Source organism: Macrobrachium nipponense, chromosome 15 (genome assembly GCF_015104395.2).
Source record: "Macrobrachium nipponense isolate FS-2020 chromosome 15, ASM1510439v2, whole genome shotgun sequence".
Taxonomy (NCBI): Eukaryota; Metazoa; Arthropoda; class Malacostraca; order Decapoda; family Palaemonidae; genus Macrobrachium; species Macrobrachium nipponense.
Window position 1 is genome coordinate 19,913,424 of NC_087208.1, and position 16,768 is coordinate 19,930,191.

Genomic DNA, 16,768 nt, shown 5'->3' on the forward strand with positions numbered 1-16,768 from the left:
CCCGGGACCTCAAACCTGTAAAAAGGAAGGCAAGGGCAGTGGAGGATGACATTCTTTTGCAGGGATTCATCTACAAGATGATGATCAGACATCAGCAGCAGCAGTCAGGAATCACAGGGCAGCTGGGGGTAGAAGCTGTTCCGTAATAGGTTGTCAGGAAAACAGTAGCAATCTAACATGTGGCACAACAGGCGAACCGCACACACACACACAAAAGGTCAGTGCTGCAGCATACTGGAGTGTCACAGATACACTTCAAAGGGTTAGGATAACCAACATGGTGAAATATCCAACCACATAATGCTGTTTTCTTTGACTGCTCACTGTTAGCCTGAAGAAAAAAGAAAATATAATTAGTAAAAAGAGACTCCTCTTCCACTGCGGTCCCAAGGCCAGCATACATTGGGATAAGGAGCTGTGTAACCTTGTAGAGGTGCAGTGGCTTAAACCTACCATAAGACTGCTTGGGGGTTTATGTTGGAACCTCTGTGACCTTTTAGGAAGCAATAGGCTTATGGATGGTACAAATTAACAGCTCTGAGGGTTCACGACAGGCCTAGCAAGCCGGTGAGCTGCTATAAATTGCTCATGAACCGCACGACTTACTTCAGGACAGACCCATTGATCAAAGGATGCCCGGGCACATCCTGACTCGGAATGTTATTGGACATGGACAGGGAAATAAATCTTTGAGATTAGGAACAATTAATCTAAGTACTTTGAGAGGTAAGGAGGAGGAGGTAATCATGATGATGGAGGAAAGAAAAATAGACATTTTGGGGCTGTGTGAAACCCGTTTACCAGGAGAAGGAACAAAATTATTGCATAACAATTACCAATTATTTTACAAAGGTGGAAGAACCGCACGACACGGAGTAGGTTTTATTGTGAGTGAAGAGCTAGCTGGAAAAAATTATTGTCATCTAGAATTCAAATGTGATAGGATTATTAGCATTTCCTTAAAGTTAGGAACATTTCAAGCCAGCATAATTCAGGTGTATGCACCAACAGCAGGGCCGCCATCAAGAAGAAAAGGAAGAATTCTACAGACATCTACAAGAAGTAAAAGATTCTCCATATGTAGAGAATACATTAATAATTGGAGATATGAATGGACATATTGGGCAAGACAGGACAGGCGTAGAGAGCATATTAGGACCATTTAGCATTGGAGACAGAAATAGAGAAGGAGAAAACATAATTGATTTTTGCATACTAAACCAGATGTCCATTATGAACTCTTTCTATAATCATAGAGACAGCCACAAGTGGACGTAGGTACCGATGGAACTCGGCTTTAGGAGCATATACTGAAAAATCAATGATTGATATGGGCAATAACAAATAACAAAATATGGTCAGAGATGTAAAAAAGCATCCCCTCTGTGTCATTCGATTCAGATCACAGGCTTCTCTTAATTAAATTAAAGATGACAAAAACCCAAACCAATTAAAAGCCAAGTGAGAGAAAGATTTTATTTTAGAGAATATGAGAGAAGAGGAGTGCTTAGTTAGATATCAAAACGAAATAAGTAGAGCTAAACAAATGCAACAGGATAGCAATGACCCAAATGAAAAATGGAGACACTTTAGAATGGCTGTAGTGGGTGCTGCTAATAATACAGTGCAAAGAAAAGAGTTCGAGGTAGGAGGAAAAAACAAACATGCTTGGTGGACCCCCACACTACAAGGCGCTGTTGCAAACAAAATGAAACTCTCAGAAAATGGATGAAAACTTTGAATTTGGAAGATCACAATAACTATAAAGAAGCGTCGAGAGAAACAGAAAGAATAAAAGCTCAAACAAAAAGAGAAAACATGGGAAAGAATAGGAGAAGATCTGGAAATGATCTCCAAGGTACCAGAAAACTCATATATAGCACTGCCAAAAACTATAGAAAGGGAAGCCAACCACCCTTTATGTAATCAAAGACCCTTATGGATGGGACAATTTTAACCGAACCCCGAGAAATTGAATTAGGATGGAAACATCACTTTGAAACACTACTAAACAACGGAAACAATGACCTTGAAGAGCATGTAGAATTTGATGTGGTTGGGGATGCAGAACCTGACATAACAACACTGGAGTTAAAAAATGCTCTCAAGAGGATGAGAAATGGTAAGGCCCCTGGAGTGGATACAATACCTGCAGAGCTCCTTAAAAACATGGGGGGAGGATGGAGTCATCTGGCTACTAGAGCTAATCGACATACTCTGGAATGGGCAAATGCCACCTGAAGACTGGAGAAGAGATCTAATATGCCCAATCTATAAGAAAGGTGACAAGACAAATTGCAGCAGTTTATAGAGGAATATCCCTAATGTCACATGCTTTTAAAGTATATGAAAGAATACTTGAAACTAGATTGAGAGGATATGTTGAAACCAAAGCTGGGTGAATGGCAAAACGGTTTTCGACCAGGAAGAGGGACAACTGATATGATTTTCTCTCAAGATGATATTTGAGAAGAGCTGGGAATGGGACAGGGATAGATATATTGCTTTTATCGATCTAGAAAAGGCTTTTGATAGAGTACCAAGAATGAAAATATGGATGCCCTAAAAGACCCTTACTATGGGGAATCCCTGAGAAACTTATAAGAGCAATTTATAACACCTATCAAAACATCAGACCAGAGTAAAAACAAATCAAGAGAATGAGACTGGTTTGAAATAAAATCAGGAGTAAGACAGGGCAGCGTCCTTTCGCCACTTCTTTTTATATTGTTCTTAGATAAATGTATGAGGGAACTAGGTGAGGATGAAGCTGCAGATATGACCATCAACCTTATGTATGCAGATGACCATGCAATGATAGCCCTCAGCGCAGAATCTCTCCAAGAAAACGTCAACAACTGGAACGCGATCTTAACAGCTAATGGAATGCGGATCAACAAGAATAAGACATAGATCATGCACTTATCACGAACACCAAGTAAGCGTAGATTGTAGAATTAGAAGGTCAGACATGAAACAGTGTAGAAATTTCAAATACTTAGGAGTAGAGTTTAGTGACCAAAACGATTCAAAACTGGAAACAACTACCCGAATACAGAAATTCAGTAACAACCTGTATCTGCTCTACCCACTAATGAAAGACAGAAATATACCTCGCAAAGTGAAAACCATAATATACCTCTCTATTTTAAGGACCAATATTGATTTATGGCCATGAATCATGGACATTAACATCAAGAACTAGAAGCCAACTTCAAGCAGCTGAAATGAAAGCCCTAAGACTCATAAAAGGTGTAACAAGACTAGATAGGCTCTACGAAATGAAGACATTAGAAGAGACTGGGAGTGGAGGGGATACTAGATTTTGTGGAGAGAGGACAGCTTAGATGGTTTGGACACAACCCAAATGAATGGAGGAGGAGCGATATCCTATAAGGTTTTTGGAATGGACACCGGAAGGAAGGAGACCGGTAGGAAGACCAAAAATGAGATGGCTACAAAACATAGAGAGAGGAGTAGAGAGGAGAGGCTCCTAGTTGCGGGAAAGTTGATGAGATGAGGCTCTATGATGATCGCCAAGAATGGAGACTGTTCCTGAAGCAGGACGACTGACAGGCCTGGAGGCCTCCCTGGCGTCTGGTGAGAAAGGTGAGAAAGACTCCTCTTGTCCTAAAGGGCACTGCACTCTGAAGCAAGAGAAGACCCCTGAGAATAAGTCACCCAATTGCCAATGGCCCACCCCCGCAACCACCTCGCTCGCTTGGAGGGGATCTCTCCTGAAGAACAAAACACCAAAAGGAAAGAATACCGGGAGGGGATAAACAGAGGGCAAACACTCCCAAATTTTCTCCCGGTAAATTCTCCTATATAGTGCAAGTGCAAATGTCATACTATTCAATAACCAAGCAACATCTGGTTGCGCCCTTAATATCAAAAGGCGTGAGGATGTGATATGGGTGTATGTTACGCCCTTGCTAATGACCTTGAGACACACGCTGGGGTAAGGCTATCACAAAAAGTGGGTCTGAATATTAATAACAAACATAGTATATTCAATATATAAAACAATAAAAGAAACTATCTAACCAGATAAAAGCGAGTTTAATGACAGTCAGGCAAGAGCTCAAGAAAACACATCTGCATCACATGACAGCTGAAAGCAAAGTGGAATGTTTATATCTATGGATATAGGTAACTACCACTGCCTAACCACTCTGTTCAAGAGTTTTAACTGCCGTGTTCCAGCTTCAGCATAAACAATTCCTATTGTAAAGGACCAAGGGTTTGTATATTGTGTAAGAACAACTGAATACCTCATCAATTGGGAAGCATAATATCCAAAACAAGATGAAACCACTACTGATATTAGTTGGGAGCTGGCAGAAAATGAATTGGAGACCTCTGCTGTGGTGTACTTGGCAGTTCATGTAGTGGGCGTGTCTCTGTCGCCTACACAAGCAATGGCAGCGCCACCACAAAATTTGAATTTTGGTCTGATGTGGTAGGAAGCTTGCAGCTATGTAGTTGCTAGGTAAGTCACTTAAATAAAAATACTTTTAATAATCTGTCAAAGGTACAGACTCACTTAGCTTTTCAAAATAACTTGCAGCGTTAATATTGCAGGAAGCACCATAGTCAATCGGAAATTCAATAGATACATTATTGACATTGAATCTAAATGGTACAGTGGATATTTGATTTACCTTTTTTATATTATATATATATATATATATATATATATATATATATATATATATATATATATATATATATATATATATATATGAATAACTTGATGACGAAGTATATAAAAACGTGATGCTATGTATAAATAAAGGTTTTTTGCCATGAAGGAAAAATGAAAAAAGTTTGCCCTCAGTAAAGGGTCCGAATAGGACCAAAAAAGTACTTGGGCTATCTCGCTTTTTCATTTTTTTCCTTCGTGGCAAAAAACCTTTATATATATATATATATATATATATATATATATATATATATATATATATATCTATATATATATATTATACATATATATACTATAAATATATATATATATTATATATATTCAATATGTATATATATATAAGTAATTATATCTATATGTAGTGTAATATATATATTGTCAATGTATGTTATATAATGTTATGTATATTATATATATATATATCTATATTATATATATATAATCGAATAGTATATATTATATGTGTGTCAATAATATATATATATATATATATTATATTTATTCTATTATTATATCTATCTGTCTTTTTTCTATCTATCTATATATATAATATATATGTATATATCTATAGTAAATATCTCTATATTAAATGAATTATCTAATATATATATTATCTAATAATAGATTTAATATATAATCTCCTACATCTATAATAATATATTATATTATAAACTGATATCTTATAATCTATATATATAGCTCCTATCTCTATATATCTCTCTAATATATATATTATATAAATAAAGAATATGTCTATATCTGGTATATATATATTGTCATATATATATATATATATATATATATATAGTATTATATAACTCTCTAGATAGTAATGTAATTTATTTATTATACATACCATATATGTAGCATATATATAGTACCACATACTAATTATATAATGCATATTATATGTATGTGTATAATTAAATTTTGCATACAGCAATTTGAAAAATGTATGGCAAGGTCCAAGCAAGTTTTGATCTGCATGTTTTGCTTTTGTACCAACGAATGGAGGGAGGTGGCAGACAATCCTCTTATTACTTCTATGACCCATGGTCATTTCCCTTAATCATCCATATACGAGGAAATGGCAGTGCTGTTCAAAAAATTTGCCAAATCTACTAAATTGTCAACCTTTTTCCTGAAAAGTTTGAATGAGTTTAAGAAAATATGGCAGTAGAGCTAATCATACTCAACCTTTTGTAGCCAGAGCATAATTACAGTTGACCAACAAAAAATGACAGTAAATTCTTAATAGGCTAAGCAATGAAAATACTATAGAAAAAGTCAATTTTAAGGGAAATACCCAACAAGGCGTAATTAAATTGATCTATTGCATTCCAAAACTCAAAAACTCTGAATTAAGTACACAGTGCTGCAAAATAGTTTACTTAAGTACATAATGTTTTGCTTATTAGGTATAGTCATGCTGGGGGAGGGGAGCAAAGCCTTCAGGGCAGAGCACCACTGGACAGGTTAGGTTAAGAGAGGTTAGGTGAAAATGCACCTCTTGTGAAATACCTAGGCCTAAGTCTCTGATCTGGTTTTAAGCAAGCCAAGACTTGTCAAAATAATGTTTTTAACTCTTCTGCCATCTGGATCCCTGACAAAACTCTGGGTTATAATTCACTCAAAATGCATGGGAATACATAAAAACAACAGAATGGGGCAAGAGCAGAATGACAGGAACAGGTTCCGCAGACCTTAACAAACCTAACCTATCCTAGAATGCCATTTCCTGACCTAACCAGGGTATTTCTACAGAAGCAATCCGCGGCGGCTTAGACTATGGCAATTGACGTTTTCCTATGTATTTTTACTTACTGAACAAGAATTTAAAGTAATATTTATTTGGACGACTGTAATTAACCCCTAGGGGCCAGTACTAAACACGGCAAAATACATTGGACGCCCTAATCACTAGTGGATGTCGTATCCGCGGTTACGCTCCTTGTAGTTCGTGCGAACTATATTCTTTAGAATTACCCTGCAAGAAACGTAACCGCGGATACGACATCCACTAGGGATTTGGGCATCCAATGTTCAGTGGGTAAAACTGCATAGAAAAACCGCAACTGTCATAGTCTGGGCCGCCGCGGACAGGTACCCTAGATCTACCATGGACTCAACTTCTGTTTGGAGGTAGTCCGACGTTCTAAAAAAAAAAAAAAATACTACTGCCCTAGTACCAATACCATCCCTTCGCCTAAGCAAATTTGTAAAAAACTTACTTAGGCTACCTAGTTTCTTCCCCTTACGTGATTCGTACCAACTAGGTATTTTTTCCCTTCCACTTCTCAAGGTATCTAGTTCTGAATGCAGTTGAAATTTGCAAAGCCTTACGATTTATGTGCGTTTAACTTCCTCAAAAACACATTTAGAAACGGTGCAACTGACAGATTGCCCGCCATAGCATACCGGTAGCTACTACCTAATGTACGGCATGCTAAGCAAGGCTTATATAGTCTACCTGGCCGCGGAATAGTAATATAGATCTACCTTGACGTATTTCCACCTACCTTTATAATGTTAAGAGAGGTTGACATGCAGGTTATTTACTATAACCACTTACCATAACACTGCATAAGTTCCTCAGGCAATACAATGTTGCCGATTCTAAGTTCTCTTTCGGGGAGCGATTGGTTTTATCTTACCATGCTATGACGAAATATTCAACTTCAATAAAATAAGGTTTATTCTTTACTGTATTAATTCACAAAGATGGGATTAACATTCGCGTAACTTTGGTTTCCAAATTGAATTAATTTACTTTATCGACACAGGTCAACTTTTAACAACGCCAAATTATTTTTATTCTGCTATTTTCGCACTAAGGTACGATCAAGATTTCAATCGCTCTTACAGGGAAACTCACCATTTAAAAAAGCGCTACATAGTCAACAGTGTTCACGGGAAATATCACTAGTGCAGTGAAGGTAACTGAATAGGTTCAGATGGTAGGTGTAGTTCAATCATTGTAAAGCAAATGGTTGGATGTCAGATATGAACCATATACTAGTTACAAAAACAAACGGGTTAGACACCGCAGTATACAAATGGTGATGTATCAAGAAATTGAAACAAAACTCATAACAGACAGGGGCTGACAAAAAAAAAAAAAAAAAAAAAAAAAAAAAACTTACTGAATTATGTGAATTAACACACGCCAAAATAACCATGTAAGGTTTATTAACAATGCACAGATCCAAAGGCGACATCACACTGACAAAAGAGAAATTACATCATAGACAACCTGTTAGTAAACTTTAATCTTAAAATCACAACATTTAACCTTGTTCTAATATATATCCCAACTGACAATAAAGAAAATAAGTTCCTCGTATATAACTATAAAAGAAACCATACACCCTCCTTTTTGTTAATATTAGGGGAATTTAACAGATATTTAGAATTTATGTGGAACAGATATTTCGACCAAAGTATACATATCGGAGAAATAAGACACATTAATAAATGGAGACCCAAATTGCAAAGGTAAGGCAAGATGGAGCGGAGGCGATCAAAGAAGTAATTTAGACTTTGCCCAAAGCAATAAATAAAAACGGAAACCGAAGAGGCATATTATGACTTTTCTTATCATTTCACCTTCTTTATAATGCTATTGACAATGTCATCATCCTTCGGAACATATGCTGTTTTTATTTTGGGTTTAAGTTGACTCTTCTCATTAATTGATATATTATTGACTCCCTGAATCTGTTTTTCCCTATTCTAAGTTTTTCGTATCTGGAAATCTTACGAATAAGTCAAATAAGTGTCCATCTTTTGTTGTTTGAACTTGTTCAACTGGCGGCATTATTTTACTCATAATTTGCTTCTTTTCATCTGCTGCTGTGCTCTCCTCGTCTGTAGATTTGATCAAAAGCATTTTTTTTTTGTCTTGAGTAACCCTGCATAAGTTTTGTCCATAATTGTCATAATCTTTACATCTTTATCAACATTGTCAATTTTGCACTGAATTTCATCTATATGTTGGTCATGGCGTTAGTAGTTTTTCGGGCCGAATCCTGAACCAGCTCTGCTATTATTCCTCAGGTGAGCATGTTGGCTCTCTGGAGGTGCAGATGGGTCTAAGGCAGTTTGCCTTGTTTGTTGTTTTTGATTAAGCTGACCTTGTGTCAGCACGGGCTCTTGCTCACAGAGCAGCCCGTAATCAGCAGTTTGTCCTGTGTCGAGCCCTTTTATGACCTCTAGGTTAGTTCCAGGGCGTCCCGCTAGATGGTGAGCATGGTGACCCATGAACCTCATGGCAAACATGTGTTTGGTTCAAAATGGCAGCAGTCACGCCTGGTGTCTCTTGGTTGACTCATGGGTTTACCTGAAAGAAGCGAGGCGGGCGGCAGCAGTCTGGAGGACAGAGAGTCAAAGATATCTCACAGGTTAGTGGAGGGTGAGTCATTTCTGCCTTTGATCATTACATTATTATTTAACTTGAATTGGGAGTGGCTCAAATATATAATATATATATATATAGTATTTATGCACACACACTACACACATACACACACACACAAACACACACATATATATATATATATATATATATATATATATATATATATATATATATATATTATACCTGTACATGACTTTCCACTTGGTAGCACTGGCAGCAGAATAATATAAGCTTCCAATTTTCCAATAGGTACACACACACACTCATATATATATATATATATATATATATATATATATATATATATATATATATATATATATATATATATATATATATATATATATATATATATATATATATATATATATATATATATATATATTGTAACAGAAATACATTCTGTCTGTTTTAAAGTCATCAGTTTTAAGAAATCTAAAATAGAAACTTACTATTTATTAAAGGAAAATCAGAGACCATCCATGTCGGTGTATGGAAGTCGCATTTCCCCACTCCCTAGTCATGAAGATTGGTCACAACAGATTTCCACGCTTCACTCTTCTCCGAAAATCCACCTCCTCCTACAGCTTAACAATCCTCTCATTGTCCTACCTTCGAATCTGTTTGTGCTTCATTTCAAATTTCCATTCCAGGGAGACCATCAACAGCTTGGAGAAATGCCAGTACCCAAAAATGACAGACAAAGGACAAAGATAAGGAGGGTGGTAAAAGACGGTGACAGCCACTGCCGCAGAGCATTTTCTAACTGAGCTCAGGTCACTGTCAAGACCAGGACTCTGTGTCCGGTGCCTTCCCACCACAATCTGCATTCTTGTGTAGGGTTGAAGCATATTTCCCCAAAGTCCATTACATCTGTCTGGCGCTACTTCAAGTCTCCGATCATCTAAGGACAAAGGTACAGTGGATTTGGAATTTGTTTCGATGTGCAATTCTCTTACTTCTTTAATTTCTGCCTGCTCTCATATATAAACTAAATCCCCACTGCATCTCCTTCAGAGAATAAGTAAAGTGGAAAACTATTTGTGACTCACAAGCAGAAGTGTTAAATCATTTTGCTATCTCGTATCAGTGTTAGATTACTCACCATCTCTGCTTTAAGCAAGTCCCAGTTACATTAATTGAATTTTAAACTGAGGTTACAGTGCACTCTTAATTTGCAGAATAGGAGACCATGGAGGTTGTGTACACCGTATGTGTTCCCATAGTGCCAAGGTGTTTCTACTGTCTTCAGTTATCAAGTCCAAGGGTGAAAGATTAAAGAGCTGTTATTTCATATTTTATGATGAAATAATCCTTTAATTTAGTCAATTCTCCTCCACAGAGGGCTAAATATTCTTTGGTTTTGCATAGTGGCACTATTTGATTTGTGAGCCAACGTAACCTTAGTTCCATGGATCTAGTAATTTCAGCTCCTATGTATATATAACTACTGATTCATGTAATAATAACTTAATCAAGTGTAACATTGTATTTCTCTTCATTCTATTCAATTTTGATACCTTTTCCCCTGTTTTCTGTGTGGGACCCAACTTTGTCAGATGTTAGTTGATTTCTAAAGTAAACTGTAGACCTTCCACGGCCACGCACGTAACAATATACATGTATATATATATTATATATATATATATATATATATATATATATATATATATATATATATATATATATATATATATATATATATATGTATATATATATATAAAAGGAAAAATGCCAAAGAACACCCTGTGCTTGCATTACCTCATCGATTTGATTCTATACTGAAAATTTTCACCATAAATATAATCTTTTTTATGGAGTAACCATACAAAAGCGCAAAAGCATACCTATGAGAAACTATCCACATTACCAAAATCTTGTGGATGGACTCTGATTCATTTGGCCCAAACAAGTGAGGAATTAAATGTCAAGAGAAATGAACACACAAATATTCAGCGAGAAGAGGCCAAAAGAAGGATGCTCTCTTTGCGACTGGTCCCGTGGCAGTATAGTAAAAAGATGTAAAATATTGTTCCGCAAATCTACAGTCTATTTGATCAAAGAAATTTAGTCTTTCAAGCCAAACACCAGGGCGCTTTCGGTCATCCAGTGTTGGAGTGGTTGGACATCTATCCAGATAAAGCGACCCAGAAAATAAACGAGATGAAATTCAATGATGAAGAGGCGGAACTGGGATAGATCCCCACAGCTGCAATAAATGACAAGTTAGAGAGGTTGAAAGGTCGATAGGACGCTGCAAACACCCTTTAGTAATGTCTACAGTGCACCACGTGTAGTGCGCTCACGGCAATACTCCTTTACGGGATCTATTAAAAAGCTAAAAAAAAAACACTAACTTCAAACCAAGGTCTATGAACTCTTGAACATATTCTGCACAAGATATTCGGAGGAGAGTTAGAGGAGAAACTTAAGAATCCAAGTCATCGGCGGTAAACTCCTTAACCTCTTCTTGGTTAAGGAAATTCCCCAGGAAATCTCGGACAGCTGCTCCCACCTGAAGACCTGCTCCAAAATGACGACCCTCCTGTGCATTAAAATGCTGACATACCCTTCAATTTTAGTCTTCTATAGGAGAAAACTATTGAGATGGCTTCTTGTCTGTGTGTCTGTCCGCCCTCAGATTTTAAAAGCTACAGAGGCAAGAGGGCTGCAAATTGCGTCTAGCATCGCTGTAGGTGCCAACAAGACAGGCCACCACCAGACAATGGCTGAAAGTTTCATGAACCGCAGCTGAGAGTTTCATACAGCATTACATGCTGTACAGGAAAGTCGACTGAACCGAATAAACCGATAGTCTGCACGAACATGACTTAAAGGTAAAAGATCTTGTAAGTTATTACTTAAATTTCCTTGTGGCCACGTACTCTATTGCTATATCATATGCTGTTATTCTTCTGCCAGAAGTTACATGTACATACATACAAGCAAATACACAGACACATTACATATATATATATATATATATATATAATATATATATATATATATATATACACAACATACGAAACATTTATATGAATATATATAGGCGTACGTAGCCTATGTATGTATATATGTGTATATATATGTATATATATAGTGATATATATACATATGTATATATGTATATATATAGTATATGTACATACGTATATTATATATATATATATATATATATATATATATTAATAATACATACATATATATAAATTATTGAGGATTAAAAGAGTAGAATTAAACAAGGCCTGGGCACCAGAACAAGCTCTAAGAAACTAGTTTACGATTTGTTGGTAGCGGTTTTCGAGATTTGAGGAGGCATGTAGGTAGGTGTACTTCTGTTTGACTAAAATGCGATTCAAAAACGTGACATTACTGCCTCCTATAGCCGGAAGTGAGACACACACGAAACTTGAGAGAATACGTCATTATTCATTACGAAAATTAAGAAAAAAAATAACTGCGAAGCGAAAACAAGAACACTTTTGTGTCAAGACCGAGGTTAAGCCTATCCAAACGACACACACACAAACATACACACACACGTTAAGTACCCAAACAGAGAAAGGGAGAGTTAAGTAAGCACGTCTAATACTATGCCAGGGGATTAATAAGAACGAAGCTCTGTCCGACATCGTCCTATTTGAACCTGGAGTTTCTGCCGGTGCGTTTGAAGTGACACTCGACCCCTTTGCTGGAATTAAAGGTATTCTAATGTTACTCCGAAACGGGTCTGCGTCAAGCATGTGACACTTGTCTAATAAGCAACCTGTGTGTACCTACCTACCTCATGCGCCTCCGTGGGAGGTGGCGGTGGCGACCGAGGGGCTCCGACGGGAATACCCACCTACGTGCCTGGGGCTGCAGGAGGGTTCACACAGTAGCCTCTATTGTCAGACTCAGCTTTGAACTCAAATCTACATATTAAAAGAGAAAGAGAGAAATGGTGCTTTATTAATGGACATCCACTTCCATTCTCCCTTTCCTTCTTTGGGAAAAACCATCGAAATGCCCGGGAGAAAGGAAGGAAAAAGAGGATAAAAACTGTCTGCTTACTTATCATGGGATTTCATCCGTTTAGAACTAGGCTCCACACGGTTCCCTTTGCAAACCTTCCGTCCTGACTCAACCACAAGCACCAAGTTTATAGCAAGCGAATATTTCAAGGAACTTAAACATGCAGCTCATCATACGTCAACGAACAACCAGCGCGTTCACAATAAGTAACACAGTGTAGCTCTTATCGAATAGCAATCGAGCGAACAAAATAACTTGCTTGAGATTAGATTTTTTCATAATGCAACATAATCCCTCCGCCATAATTCGCCAGACAATAACAGTTCGCTTTATTCACACTGATAGTGTCGGTTTCAGCACGAGGATGGAGTGGTCACGATATTGTATCTTTTATGTGGTTTCTGAGTCACAGTATGTGTTTGTTTGTGTATAGAGTGAGCTGCAGAAACAATACACAATAATAGGAAAGAGTTGTGTGCGAAATAGTACTGCTTGTACGTAACAATATTCATGTGTACATAAACAACAATACGTTTTCAGCATGAAACCGTTGCCCTTTACAGCAAGAGGCTTCAGAGAAGAATCAACAAAACAGCCATTGCCACATTCATTTCCAACCGCTGAATTGTTCATACACCTACGTCCATATAAGGCAGACCAGCAGCGTGCCCGACCTTTAATATACGCTACATCATTCATCTATATCTTGCAGGCACTCTTCAGCTTCCTGGATATGCCTCTTTCATTCCGTCTATCCAACAGACTGGTTTTCCACTCCTACTCCCTCCGAACACATCCGAAGTGTGCACTCTTACCACCATACTGCCTTCCTCATTCCTTCCACTCAACCAAACTCCCCAAAAGCTGATCTATCCTTTCAGCAGCACTAAGCTTTTTGGCACTTCTTTACATCTTACTTCTCACCTTTCCAGTTCTTCTAACGCCACATATACTTCATAATTAATTTCTCTCGACAGCTTCAGCTGAACTTTTTCTTTCACTTGCATTCAAGATCCACAATTCACTTCCATAAAAGAAAAGTTGCTAAACCCCATCAAACGTTTCCACCCTGCTTGACCTAATTTATGACTCCTCTTCTCTTATTCTAGCACTACCAAACTTACTTCCAAAACATCTCTATGAAAGAGCAATCTCAGTGACTCCACTATATCTTCCTCCTCATGTAAACGCTTTCACCAGATTTTGCAGTTTCTCTTCGTTATCACTAATCATTTGTCCCGTCTGCAAATATGAAATATCAACACTCTACTCCTGATTTATCCCACACCTTTTTGCACTTAGTACTTATTGCTTTTATCTGCTTCTAATTCTCACATCACGCCATCCACAAGGTTTATTGCGGTGGAGACATAACACACCTTCAGTCCAGTTTTACGCCTCAACAGTTTCTCTCGCATCAAAATATTCTAACAAGTGCTTTACTTTCATCTTCATGACTTGAATTGTTCTCAACAACTTACCTACGTATGTCTATACAGCCTCAACAAACTCAACTTCATCTTCCTAGCAGTTCTTTCAAAAGCTTCTTCTAGGTTCAACCAAAATTCTTAAGAAATTGTTTCATAACACAGTGTTGATCCACATAACCTCTTTCCAACGCACACCGGTCTCCTCCTTTCAGATCTTAGTCATCTGTCTTACTTTCTCCATCAAAATCTTACCACACACTTTCCGCTGCATACTAAGTAATGTTATCTCCCAATCTAGCACCAACATTACCTTTGTATAACTGGTGAGTTATTCTTTTCACCCATTTCTCCTTAACCAAACATCCCTTTACACACTGGTCAGCTACCAAATCACACTATCTGGACCAATCACACCATCAAAACAATGTGCATAGCATATCAACTCCTGGGGTGTCTAGACCCAAACTTCAGTCTCTGCGTTGCCCTCCTCATATCCTCGACAGTCACTTCGACAAACAAGCATTCTCAAACTCACACAAACCCCTTCCACTCTCTCGCATCATTTAGCTCTGCTTCTTTCTCTCTTATTGTTCATTTTCAATAAAATCCTTAGAATACTCACCACATGGACCCAAGACTGCATTCACTTCAGTGAGCATCTCTCCATTTGCAGCTTTAATTTGGTAGCACCCATTAACCCATTTATTAATTAATATTTCCATCGGTATTCACATGCCTGTAAAACAACTTTTGCTCGATAGGCAAGAAGACGACGCATCATTTCTCGATGCTTGTATGTATGTATGTATGTAAGTATATACATAATATACATATATACATATGTACATATATAAAGATATATATGCATATCTACATATATATTCACATAAAGGCATCAAGAAATGTATATATACTGCATATATATACATAATGCAGCAGCTGAGCATGAGTGTGACAGTGACTATCATCTTTTCTTTTCTTAGGAGTCACCACTGTGAAGTGAAATGCATGATGTAGAACACACACACAGATATATGTATACATCATTGCCCTAAGGAAGACCTTGTCTATATGGTCAGAGTTCCAGGCTCCATTGGTAAGGTTGATCCTATTATCATGTTGTTTTGTTAGTGAAGATTCTACCATCTGACATTTGCATCAATAGCTGTTCTTGTATAAAGGAAAACTGCTGAACTATGTTGTCCATATCTAACTGAGCACTAATGTTGGTTTCTTTCCGAGAGAGATTTTCCTGTGAAACCATAGTGTGACTTATCACAATCCCTACAGTGGATTTCATAAACTCCTGTCTTTGGAAACTGGTTTCTGCTGAACGTTAATTAAGGATTTCCCCAAGGTATTCGGATAAGTGAAGATGAAAGGGCTTGGTTGGCCTAAGATTTGTGTGATCTCTCGTAAATTATCCATGCGAGAGATTATGATTTTGTGTGTGTATTTTTCTGTTTCTTTGTTTTCTGTGGGTTTGTAAAAAATGCTCTTTGCTTTATGTATGGCTTTTTCTATTATGTGCTTGGTATACTTTAATAAGTTGATTTCTGATTGTTTCAAGTTCTTAGTTAAGAAAATCTGGGGAGCAAATTCTCAGGGCTCTAAGAAATAAGTTACTTGCTATGCCGAGTTTAACTGAAATGTCATGTTTGAACCTAGAAGAAGCTTTTGAAAGAACTGCTAGGAAGATGATGTCTTAATTGTCAGGACTAATAACAGCTACAAATTCATTGTCTTCAGGAAAGTGACAGTCTCACTTTCATACATACATTTCTACAGCTATCATGACATTTCAGTTGAACTTGGCATAGCAAGTAATCTATTTCTTAGAGCTCTGAGAATTTGCTCCCCAGAATTTCTTAACTAAGAACTTTAAACAATCAGAAATCAACTTATCTTGTTAAAATACTCCAAGCACATACTAGAAAAGCCATACATGAAGCAAAGAGCATTTTTTACAAACCCAAAGAATACAAATAAAAGGAAACTGACACAAACAAAATCATAATCCCTCATTTGGATAATTTATAAGAGATCACACAAATCTTAGGCCAACCCACCCCTTTCATCTTCACTTATCCGAATACCTTGGGGAAATCCTTAATTAATGTTCTGCAGAAACCAGTTTCCAAAGAAATAGTAGTTTATGAAATCCCCTGTAGGGATTGTGATAAGTCATATGGTTTCACAGGA

General features: G+C 37.1%; 1 protein-coding gene and 1 long non-coding RNA gene across 14 annotated transcripts in view; one reads left to right on the top strand and one right to left on the bottom strand.

Moving 5' to 3' along the window:
- Positions 1–16,768, bottom strand: part of LOC135227023 (focadhesin-like) — a 600,481-nt gene that overhangs the window by 285,319 nt on the left and 298,394 nt on the right. For 2 of the 13 annotated variants that reach the window (XM_064266807.1, XM_064266806.1), the window contains exon 1: positions 7,278–7,506. The exons of 2 other annotated variants lie outside the window; for them this stretch is intronic. The gene's annotated coding sequence lies outside the window, so the exon portion shown is untranslated. Of the gene's footprint in view, positions 1–6,936; positions 7,006–7,224; positions 7,507–7,580; positions 7,650–12,906; positions 13,018–16,768 lie in introns of those variants that run through there. 9 more of the 13 variants (XM_064266798.1, XM_064266799.1, XM_064266803.1 and 6 more) reach the window with 8 other exon arrangements.
- LOC135226789 (uncharacterized) lies at positions 8,291–10,552 on the top strand. The gene is made up of 3 exons (XR_010317280.1): positions 8,291–9,105; positions 9,776–10,038; positions 10,304–10,552. It is a non-coding gene; the product is annotated as an uncharacterized LOC135226789 (long non-coding RNA).